We start from the raw sequence: 12,503 nt of genomic DNA, 5'->3' as shown, positions 1-12,503 counted from the left end.
CCTAGTCAATGGTTTTATTCAGCCATCGAAGTCCCCTGTGGCCTCTCCTCTGTTCTTCGTGCCCAAGAAGGAAGGGGATCTTCGTACTTGCATAGACTATTGTGCTTTGAAACAGATCACAGTTAAGAACAGATACCCCCTTCCACTCATACCAGTGTTCATGGACCAAGTCAAAGATATAAAAGTTTTTACCAAACTGGACCTTTCGAGGAGCTTACCATTTAGCTAGAATCCAAGAAGGGGATGAATAGAAAACTGCCTTTCTGCACAAAATATGATTTATACGAGTATCAGGTTATGCCTTTCGGCTTATGCAACGCTCGAGCAGCTTTTCAGAACTTTATGAATGATGTTCTACGTGAACTACTAGATGTTTGTGCCCTACTGTAGCTCAATGGCATTCTAAGCTATTCAGGCTTGGCCCATGAGCACATTACTCATGTGAGGGCAGTACTTACGAAGCTACGGCAACACAAGCTATTTGCCAAGCTGGAAAATTGCTCATTTCATGTGACCTCAGTGGAATTATTGTGATTCGTCCTGTCACCATTGGGAATTCAAATGGACAACAGAAAAGTTGAGGCAGTTTTAAATTGGCCTTCCCGTACGTCAGTGAAAGGAGTCCAAAGTTTTCTGGTATTTGCCATTTTTTATAGACGCTTTGTGGCAGGATTTTCCCAACTAGTCCATCAAATAACTTTGTTATTACGAAAGCACAAGACATTCTCATTCTCTTGGACCCAGGAAGCAGAAGAGGCTTTCCAGACCTTAAAGAACCACTTTACCACTGCTCCCATTTTGAGACAGCCACAACCTGAGTTACCGTTTGTGGTAGAAACTGACGTGTCCAGTGCTACAAATGGGAGCTGTATTATCTCAAAAAGATTCGGAAACCGGACAATTGCATCAAGTGGCCTTCTGGTCAAAGAAGTTTTCAACATTAGAGTTAATTTACTGTACCAGAGATAAAGAATTACTAGCAATAAAGAACACGTTCAAGGAATGGAGACACCATTTATTGGGTGCCCGACATACCGTCACGGTTCTCACTGACTACAGAAACCTGCAATATTTACGCAATACAAAAACTAAGTCATTCCGACAATTCTGTTGGGCATTGTTTTTTGTGGAATACGATTTTGTCATACCTTACCGCCCAGGAGTACATAATGGTAAAGCGGATGCCTTGTGACATCTCGGAGAAAAGGAGGAAGTCCGAAGTATCCTGGATCCAGTGAGCATAATTCCGGAAGAAAAGATGCTGGGAGTCACTGGATTTTCAGAGGAAGACCTAAAATCACAGATTCTACTTAGCATGACCACTTCTGAGATAGAGGGCTAGGAGTCAAAAGGACCAAAGTGTCTCATTCAAGAAGGTTTACCCTATTTCCAGAATCGTCTTTATCTACCAACTCAGGAACTACAAAGGAAGGTCATAGCAGATTACCATGGAGCAATACTAGGAGGCCACCCTGGAATTGCTAAGACTACAGCCAAGATCAAAAGACATTTTTGTTGGCCAACATGGCGCAAGGATATCATAGATTTCATCCAAACCGGTGGTATTTGCACCCAAAAACAAAAGATCAAAGCAGAGACCAGCAGGACTCCTTCAACCCTTACCTATTCCAACAGCACTATGGCACACCATTTCTGTGGACTTTATTACTGAGTTACCCCCTTGTTCGGGTTATAATACAATTTTAGTAGTGGTGGACTTTTTCTTCCCTGGTCATCAGTTTTGGCAAAGGTCTTCCTGTAAAAAATTGTACGTCTTCATGGATTTCCATCAGCAGTAATCTCAGATAGAGGGAGGCAATTTGTCTCTCAATTCTGGAAAAATGTTGTGAGTTGGCTAAAGTTGAAGTACGCTTATCTACCAGTCACCAACCACAAACTGAAGGTCAAACTGAGAGAACAAATCAAACCTTAGAACAATACCTTCAATGTCTTCTCCACCAAACAGATTATTCTTCGGTGGATGTACTCGGGATTGCAGAGTATGCTTACAATAAATATGATCATACCTCCACAGGTTATACCCCTTTTTACATTCTTAATGGTTCACATCCTCGGACCTCTACCTTCGATCCATCAGATTCTTTAGCGTTGCTGCAGTAGACAATCTTCATGAGAACATTACTCAAGTACAGAAGGAGGTCTTGAGGCATTTAACTATAGCAAAAGAAAGTCAAAAGAAATTTGCGGATAAACTTCAAAGAAAACCTCCAGTTTATAAATTGGGAGACAAGGTGTTGTTAGCTTCTAAACGCATCGCACTTAAGGGCCCACGTAAATTCCAGCCTAGGTTTCTGAGCCCATTTTCTGTGGAAGCTATCATCAATCCTGTAGCAGTAAGGTTAAACCTACCATCTCACATGCAAATTCATCCTGTATTTCATATTTCCCTATTGAAACCAATGAATCCTGGGACCAGACTACAAAAATCACCCAATCCCATGATTATAGAGGGGGAACCTGAATTCGTAGTGAAAGAAATCCTAGATTCCAAGATTGTCAAAAGGAAATTGTTCTAATTAGTGGATTGGAAAGGGTTTGGTCCACAAAACAGAACTTGGGAACCTCGTTCAAATTTTCATGCTCCCAAATTGCTTCATAAGTTTCATCAGAATTACCCAACAAAGTCAGGGCCAGAGGGTCCATGCTTGGGAGGGGTCTCGGGGGGGGGGGGGAACTGTCATGATCCCAGTCAGAAAACCTAGTCTTCACTCAGACACTCAGGCTTGGCAGAACACATTACAGCAATCAGCAGGTCAAAGGTGGGTGTTAGCCTGGCACATATGGCATTTACACCATTCACAGCATCCAATCCCATAGACTTCCATAGGTTTCAATAGTAATTCTATAGTCCTAAAATGGCTGCCCGGAGGATCCATTTATAAGCAGCAGCACTGGACTATTCATTTGTCATTGGGGGCTACTTAAGCCCCGCCTCTGCTGGAAAGGGTGCTACGCATCTGCTCCGCTGACAGCGGTGTAACGCTACTGGTGTTTTTCCTCACAGAACCTAAAGAAAACAAAAGATAAGAGAAATAACAGTTTGTGTGACAATTACAGGGCATCACAGACCACAGATAAGACTTACCTGAATGAGGATTCCTCCACCGCCGTCATTATCGTTGAAGAATATTTATCAGTTTGCAGCATCTGCTCAGTCAGAAGTTTTACTCACATCCGCAGCATCTTCAGTCAGACGTTTTACTCACAGAGGCAGCATCTTCAGTCAGAGGTTTTCACTCGCAGCATCTTCCGAAGGTCTTGCCTCAGCTTTCCGAAATTCTGCAGAAAACACAAAAGGTATTTAATGATAAAAACAAACTTCACAGACTAAAAGAGAAGACGTTTTTAATGGGCTTACGTACCTGAAGTTTCCTCAAGTTATCACCTCACAATTATTACCGTGCTCCACTGTTGAAGGCTGGAGTTACTCTGAATTGGCGAACTTACGTTTCTACGTTTTCTCACCCTGAGTAACGTTGCAGCCGTCCTGCATTCATAGTTTCTTCTTCATAAAGAAAAACTCACCTTTTAAAGCGCGCATCATTTGTAGTCAGCACTCCAAATCCCTAGAACCTGCAAAAAGGGGAAAAGACAAAATAAATTAGCATGAGAGATCTCTCCAACATAGGAATCATTTAAAACTCTTAAGGACTATAGTGTCTTCATCTGCTTACCTACCTAAAGACTCATTCCTTCAAAGAATTATTTGAGTTCTTCAGTATATCAAGTTTATCAATTATTTCACCATCTCAACGCGCCCCTGTTGAAAGCAGGATGGAGAGCTCCAAAATTACAAAACACACATGAGAAGGTAAATTAGAACTAGAGTTAGAAAGGAGGGGGTAATTTGTAGGTGTTTATATACACCTCCTGTAGTTATCACAGTTAATAGTTTTTACAGCATATCTATTGTTGTTATCTGTCTGTCCTAACAGAAAAATAATCCTAAAGTCTTACAGGTATCAGGTCTACCGGTTGAAGAGGGTATTATGCTTCAGAGGAGTCCAGGTATGCGTTACAGCCTCAAAGAGAGAAACCTATGCCTTTCGCCTGGTACTTGTAGCTCCCTCGACAGGGGCCTCAAGCTGTGGCTCGGTACAGAAAGCTCCAGGAAAGGAGGCCTCAGGGCATACCCCGGTGTCTGTGTGGAAAGCTCCCAAAACGGAGACTTCGGAGCGAACCCCAGTATCCAAAGCCACAGATGAACTGGGCTGAAGCTTAGTACCTGACAGGTGAACCTCAGAACATGGTCCGGTTTCTGCAGGTCCATCACGGGAACCCTCGCAGAAAACTCTGGCACGCCTGTTAGGCCTGCGAGGCACCTCAGGGGGAACCCTGGTAGTAGAGCTGCTCAACCCCCTCCCGGACCTGGAAGACCCCGGGAAGGGGTTCCCCAGCCGGGGCACCCTAAAAAGTAAGGAACTTACCGGGTGTCTCTTCTTTTCGTCGATGAAAAGCTGAAAATGAGGTGGAGGAACGCGCCGAAACACTTCCTCCCACCGAAGAAGGCGATGCTGGAGTGCCCGGATGGAGAGGGAGTCGCAGTAGAAACACGAATCCCAAGGATGGTCTGGGCCCAGACACTCCAAGCAGAGAGAAGAACAAGTTACTTACCAACTGTAACTTTCTTTCGATTGGATGTTCCTCCCACGTATTCCTCATTTTATGATAAACGTATCCCATCTTCAGCAACTTCGGAAAATTTTTTCACCAGGGGGCACTGTGTTCAAGACCGCGGAGTCGAAGTCCCTCGAGGGCCGCCGTCGGGCGTCAACGTCATGCGCTGTATAAAGGGCTCGAGCAGTGCCCGTTACCTCAGTTCTGTTTTTACAGTGTTCATTGTCGCATCAGCTGATCAGGCTTTAAGTCTTCAGGCTCTTAAGTGAGTCAGAGTGCAACTGGTGTAAACTGTACGGAGGGGTAGGATGGGAGGGTTGATGAGCAATATATGGGAGGAACATCCAATCGAAAGAACGCTACAGTTGATAATTAACGTGTTCTTCGAATGGATTGTGTCCTCCCACGTATTCCTCATCTTATGATAGACTCCCATAGCAGTGGTAATTTTGGAGGTGGGAGTACTAGGAATTTTAATTCTGGACTGAATGAAGGACAGCTTTTGCAAATAGTCCTCTTTGGTATGAAGTAGAGTCCAAGCAGTAATGCTTTACAAAGGTGTGCATTGACGGCCAGGTGGCCGCAGCACAAATATCCTGCACTGGGACACCCCTCTGAAGGGCCGTGGAAGTTGCCATGCCTCTGGTTGAATGAGCCCTTAATCCATCTGGAGGCTCTTTCCCAGCTAGGTTATAGCATTCAGAGATTGCTAGAATTATCCATCTGGATAGAGTTTGTTTAGATACTGCAAGGCCCAATTTGTGCCCAGTATATATCCAACGAATAGTTGGTCACTTTGTCGGAGATTTGCCAATCTGGAAATATAGAAACTGAGAGCCTTTTGGGGTTCAGTCTATGTAATCTTTCCTCTTCCTTACTAGCGTGAGGTGGAGGATAAAAGGAGGGTAAGACAATCTTTTGTGACAGATGAAATTCAGACTCTATTTTAGGCAAGAATGATGGCTTGACTTTTAGAAATAACCTTGTCCCTATGGGAAATAGTGTGAGGAGGCTTACAAGACAGTGGCCCTCATTACGACCCTGGCGTAAATCGAAAAACGATGGCGGAAATGCAATACCGCCATCGAATAGCGCTCGGTGCGATTATGACCCGTCACCGTAAAGTACGATGCCATTAGCGACACCGTAGTGAACGCCAACGCTAACTGCACCAAGTACGCGCACGCGCGCCATGGCAAACCGTAATTACCACCATGGCGCAATGGTACGCGAATTCTGACCCTAGCGGACATGTACCTAACGCCATCAAGCATGGCCATGGTGAGAAGTACGGCATCGCGAATCAACCGTAAACGGCCCTACTGAGTGCCTGTACACCACTCCCTGGCCACATTGCACAACTCCTCGTAGGTGCAATGAAGTCACACAATGCAACCAGTGAAATGTACAAGTCACCCATGCATGCCAACGAACAAATGAATCTAGGGGCTCCAAGTGCCTTGTGAGTGGCCATCCAAATTTGCCATGGCACCATTGCCGCACTGATGCAGCACAGGCATGTGAAGGTTCAAGTACAGCAACATGAGCGGAAAAAGAGACAAACAAAAACAGGCCCCCCCATCGACTGACACCAGTGTAAGGCAACATTCAAAGCAGTATCCTGAGGGAGACTGCACCAGCCCTGTACTCCTGCCAGTAAACACACCAACCATCAGCATAAGCATGTACCACACAAGTTGGCAGAGTGACAGAGCAGCCAGGCACATCTCAAGAGGGCCAATGGGAGCTGCAGGGCACAGATGGCACGAATACAGAAGCTATTCCAATGGACATGACCTCAGTCTCCCTCCAAGAAACGCACGCAAACACAGGCACCTGTGGCCAGCCATATACTGATAATCACATCATTCCACCAATCCACCTGGCTGACCGGCAACTGTAACACAAAAGCTAATCCCCCGCCCCTGAGCATGACATCATCAAAACAGTCATAATGGTAGCCCCTATCCCTGACCACACTGGGCTTCGTAGGCAAACGCGGCCAGTACAGTACCACGCAACCATACTCAGAATCCGGAACCCAATGCAGATCTACTCACAATACATCGCTCCACAAATAGGAATATGCTACATTACTTGCAAAGAAGAACGCTACACTGTTAATATCAGAATAGAAATTTAATGCACCACAAAATCACCAAGCCCATACAGCCATTAGGTCATGAACCCCAAAACAAATTTCACCATTGTGGGCTGCATCCGCAATAAATGACCAGCTTCTTCTTGTGTGACGCCCTGTTCCTTCATGGTACACAGGGGCTACATTCACGTCCAAAAAGGCAACATGGAAGCGCCTAGAACCGCAGGGCCGTCCCATTAGGTAGGCACTAGTCCAGCTGAAAGTTCGAAATGTTGCTCCTAGCCACTAGTACTGCGTAAGGGCATGTGGCCCATTGGCGATCGTCCCATAAGATCGTAATGGTGCTCCACTGATTAACTCGAAGCAGCAGGTGTCGGGAGTAAAAGCCATCTGCAGGAGTGGCATACAGATGGCAGCGGCAAAAGGGGAGGAGATACCTGTCACCCAAATAAAATGAAAAAGAAAAGTATGGCCATCAGAACTTGATTTGTATTACTCACTTCAATGATCACACTAAATCTACAGCCATATGCATGCTAGCCCACTCCAAAGGATTATTCCCACCCAAATATCACTTGCGAATCATAACTATAAATATCGAGGTGAAAACACTATTACAAACAAGTGTTTGTGTGCATGCGTCTGTCAAAACAGAATCCATTCGATGTGAATAGTAACGTGCATAGACACAAGTGTTTGAAGGCGCGTCGAGACAGGGAGGGTTCAACAAGGGCAGATAGACGATGGTCCCACTATGGCAGCTCTGCATCACATAGCGCAGGGGAGGTGGATAGATTCCAAAAAGCCCTGTACATGGCACACTCTCCATCAAATCATCTGTCCATGCATCCATACATCATTCCCTCATCCCGGTATGAAAACGCCTGATTATGTACTCACATAACATGTGAAATTTCCATTGAGTCTGTGCGTAATGCAGTCTGCAAAATCCACTGTGCTCCAGGCCGGAATTCCAGTGTTGTGAAGTAACATGTATTTGGGAACGTCCTGCCTTATCGTCCACCACGCTATTGCGCATCCCATACTATTCATATCAATCATTGCATTCTCGCCATGGCCCCTGTCCCAAGGACATTAAACAATAGAACGTTATATTTGCAGTCAGACCTGTGGGCGTCTCCTCGCCGCTAGCTGAAGACCGAAAGCGCCGTCCTTCGAATTCCCCATTTGCAACATCACGTCGAAAAGGCATCTGTGACCGCTTGAAATCACAAATCCATCCATGCAGTGCGGCAATGTGTGAAAATGCAAAGTGGCTTCACTCACAAATGGGACGCCCCGCCCGTCGGTGAACCGCGGTACAGTGCTGCATGAGGGTCCACCGTTAATCGAGTACTACATTCCACTGACCCTTCACTAGTTTGTTCGCGACTGCAAAGATAGTATGTGAAACAATGGAACCATAGCAGAATGAACATATGAACCAATATTTCACTGCCATCGGGATCAAATACATGATTGTAATAGCAAGATGCCATGCGTCGAATTGCAGCGTTGCGTGCGGGACGTGCTCGCCCAAAGGGGATTGCAGCTTGCACAGGTGGAATGAATCACCACAGGTGGAGGCAATACAGCTTGAAAACACATAAATTGCACACCCAACCCCCTCACACAACCACACCCACTCCAAAATGCTACCGGCAGGACTAGCGATGTTGGCCCTGGGGGACCTGATAGCACTGCAAGTACTCCAACTTTAAGAAGAAGACGAACAGCAACTACTACAACAACCGGCCGCACAGAGGAGACGCAGGAGGAGGAGGAGGGCAAGGCAGGGCCAGCAAGGGCCGCCAGCACAGCCACTACCACCACGCAGGCAGCCCGCAATCCCACGCCTCCGAGCACATCCGTTCGACCTCACGGATGAGCAGATCCACACCCTCTACCGTTTGGACCGGGACACCATAACCGCCATTGTGGACATGACACAGGCTGACCTTGTCAGCATGATAGATAGCCCAACCGCCATTCCACCCCTACTGAAGGTGGTGTCTGTACTCCACTTCCTGGCCACAGGCACCTACCAGCACACAGTCGGACAGTTGCATGGCATTTCACAGCCAGTGTTCTCACGGACACTATTGCAAGTGCTCGATGCCCTCCTGAAGCACGCAGACGACTACATCTCTCTACCACACTCGGAGCAGGAAATTACGAACACAAAAGTGGGATTCCATGCACTTGGCGGCATACCGGGTTGCATTGGTGCCATCGACTGCACCCATGTTGAATTGGTCGTCCCACATGCCATGGAGGCTCAGTACCGCAACCGAAAACAATTTCATTCTCTTAATGTACAAATGGTGTGTGACTCCAACAGGATCATTACACATTGTTGTGCACGATTTCCAGGATCAACCCATGATTCTATGGTCTTGAGGAACTCTACAATACCACGCTACATGGAGCGACTCGCAGGGAACAGATCCTGGCTACTCTGTGAGTCTCATTTCATGCATGATAATGTGGGGTATGTGATGCGGCAATGACCTGGCAGGAGGGGGGGGGGGCGTACGTAGCAATGTCATTCCACAAACATCCTTTATTGTCCACATACAGGTGATGCCGGGTATCCACTGAAGAGATGGCTCCTTACACCACTCCGGAACCCACAGAACCAGCCTGAGGAGGACTACAACCATGCCCACTCACGTACCAGTGTAGTCATAGAACAGGCATTCGGCCTACTGAAGACTCGTTTCCGCTGCCTCAGCAGGTCTGGCGGGGCACTCCTGTACCGCCATGAGAAGGTTGCAAAGATGGTCATGGCATGTGTCATGCTACACAACATGTGCGTACGTAGAAATGTGCCCATGCCCCCTGACGCAGAACTGCAAGCACCTGAAGATGGTCATGATGAGGGTGGGGATGTGGCAGCACCTCAGGGAGTCCGCGAGGCACAGGAGGGCCGTGAGATTCATCAGAATATCATAGATGCATGCTTCTAGCACTCACGCCTGGTGGCTGTTACATGGACACGGGACTTGTGGCACTGTGTGTGTCTGGAACATGCACAATGTGGAATGTACGCCTATGAAGGCCTCGTACACAAAGATCAATGTCCACACATCTCATTGGATGATTATGAAATGTTTATAGCATATGTGAAATTATGTTACACACCCCATCGACCCGCCACCCAAGTGAGCCCAACACACCCCCTCCACCCTCCTACCTCCCCCCCGAACACCAGTGTCCGAAGATGCTCATAGTCAGTGGGCAGACGCTATTGCAAGCCCCCTCTCCGGGTATCAGGGGCACCCCTGCCTGTGGAGCGCAGGTTCCTCCCAGATCTACGTTGGGGGCTGCCCTGGACGGAACTTGCAACGGATGATGTCTCTGCCTGCTCACGTCCATGCATGTCCCTAAGGGTTTGTGAGAGCTCAGTGAGCACACGGCGCACAGCGGAAAGTTCAGCACATACGTCTTTGGACGTCGCATGCAGTTCCCCCCTCAGGCTCTCGGTGCTTCTCTCCATTTGTACTCTCAGGCTCTCGGTGCTACTCTCCATTTGTGCCCTTAGTGTCTCAGTAGATGTTTCTATGGCTGCCTTAGTACCCCCACATTCATCAGCATGGTCATTGAGGAGCGTGGCCAGTTGCTGCTGTTGCACGATCACCTGGTCGAGGGACTGTTGCCTCTGCTGGGCCATGGCCATTTGCGGTGGTGTCACAGAGGGGCTGGTCACCTCATGTTGCCTTGCCACAGGGCTTGTGGGGGATGGCCAGTCGTCGTCTTGTGGGTGCCCCTGCGTGGTATCCTCATGGTGTACGGGAGGGAACAAACAGGGGGATTGAGACAGGTCATGGTGGGATCTTAGTTCGACATCCCCGTTTTCTGTGTCGGAGCATGCTGCCATTAATGCTGTGTCACCTATGGTGCTGCTGCCACCAGAAGCAGTGCCTTCTGTGGCATCCATTGGGGGGACCTGTGGTGGTGCTGTTGTGGGCATGCTGGCTGCTGGGGTGCCTGTTGAAGTTCCCTCCTGTGTGCTGCCACTTGATTTGTGCTGCTGCCGTGTCTTGATGCGTGCAGCTGAGGTGGAGGGTCTTTGGCCATTGGTCTTGGCCCTCTTTGCAGGTGTGCTGGTAGGGGTGTCCTGGAGCTCGTCGTTTGAATCGGACCCTGTGGTGGAGTAAAGGAGGGCGAGCGTTATTAATGGGTCTGTTGAAATTGGAATGGCAATGTATCACATGCATTGGGGTGGTACCTGAGGGTGATTTGGGTCGGGGCCTTGGGGGTGGTTTCATTTTTGTGTGGATTGAGGATGCAGTTGTTTTGCAGCCTGCAGTTAGGGTGTGCCTGCTGCACGTGTGGAGGGTGTTTTTAGGATTTTTAATTATTTATGTATTTGATGTGAGTTTTAAAGTGCGCTATCAGGCCGATGTATGTGGACGTTCTCCTGGACATGTGTTACTGTTGGACTATGTGGACACATGGTACTTCACATGATTGGACATTGTGGATTTGGCATAGTTTGATTTGGCCCACCTACCTGATTCTTCGGATGTCTGCACTCCTTTCTCCATCCCTCCGACTCCCTCTATACTCTCCATTCCAATGGTGGAGGCACAGATTTCTTCCCAGGGGGTCAACTTGATGGGTGATTCCGATCCTCCCCCGGTAGCTGTGGCAATGTTTCGGTTGGCAGAAAGTATGCTCCGGACGCGTATCCGCAGGTCGTCCCATCGCTTTCTGCATTGCTGTGGGTTGCGGGGTGCGGTCCACACCGCACTTACCCGCTGTGCCACCAGGGCCCATATGGCCTTCTTGTTCGCAAGTGCCGTCCTGGTCATTTGCGTCGAGAAGACGACGGCAGCATTCTCCTGGAGGGTCTCTGTCAGCACGGTGAGTTCCTCACGGGAGAAGTGGACCTGCCGCTTGCGGTCGCACGCTTTTTTCGCTACTTTTCCCATTTTTATTGCTTTCACTGGGGTGGATGACGGGTTGGGATGTGTCTCAGGGTAGTATTTTTTATGGTTGTGTGGGAATTCTGATTTTATAGGTGTACGCCGTGCTGTTTCCCGTTCCGGGACCATGTTTTTACTTCCGTTTCCGTATATTTACGGTCACCGTACTTTCCGATTGCCGCTCATTACGGTGACCGCTCAGATGGGTGGCGGAATTGCACCTAGGGCGCCGTACGACGGCGGTGAGGGGCGTTTTGGGGACATTTCCGACATCGCGGACTTTGCACTTCCGCCATGGCGTAGTGCTCGTGCCCGATGGGTCGGAATTAGCCGCACTTTGCTACGTCGTGCAATGGCGGAAACGCTATTTACGCTATGGCGGTCAGGTCAGTCACTTTCCGCCAGGGTCGTAATGAGGGCCAGTGCCTGCAACTCACTTACCCTGCGGGCTGATGTTATAGCCACTAACAGAATTGTTTTGAGTGAGCAGTCTTAATGGACAAGAATGTAAAGGCTCGAAAGGAGCACACATGAGAAATTGTAAGACTAGATTTAAATCCCAGATGGGCACCTGAAAAGGTGTTGGAGGCTATACATTTGTCAATCTTCTTGAAGAATTCAATGATTATAGGCATTTTAAAATAGGACACCTCTTCCGAGAAGCGCTTAAAGATAGATAGTGCTGCCAAGTAACCTTTTATCGTTCCAACTTGGAGCCCCAAATTGGCTAAGTGTAAGAGAAAAGAAAGTACTGTTGGAGTATTACAAAGAAATGGATCCACATTCTTATTCCTGCACCAGTTACTGAACTTGTTCCAACGACACCGGTACAG

General features: G+C 47.9%; 1 long non-coding RNA gene across 1 annotated transcript in view; it reads right to left on the bottom strand.

Moving 5' to 3' along the window:
* LOC138527060 (uncharacterized) overlaps positions 1-12,503 on the bottom strand; it is a 440,038-nt gene that overhangs the window by 29,997 nt on the left and 397,538 nt on the right. The gene's annotated exons all lie outside the window — the stretch shown is intronic.

Source organism: Ambystoma mexicanum, chromosome 14 (assembly GCF_040938575.1).
Source record: "Ambystoma mexicanum isolate Mex_15411 chromosome 14, UKY_AmexF1_1, whole genome shotgun sequence".
NCBI classification, from domain to species: Eukaryota; Metazoa; Chordata; class Amphibia; order Caudata; family Ambystomatidae; genus Ambystoma; species Ambystoma mexicanum.
The sequence above is the reverse complement of the archived record's forward strand: the minus strand, read 5'-3'. Positions and strand labels throughout refer to the sequence as shown.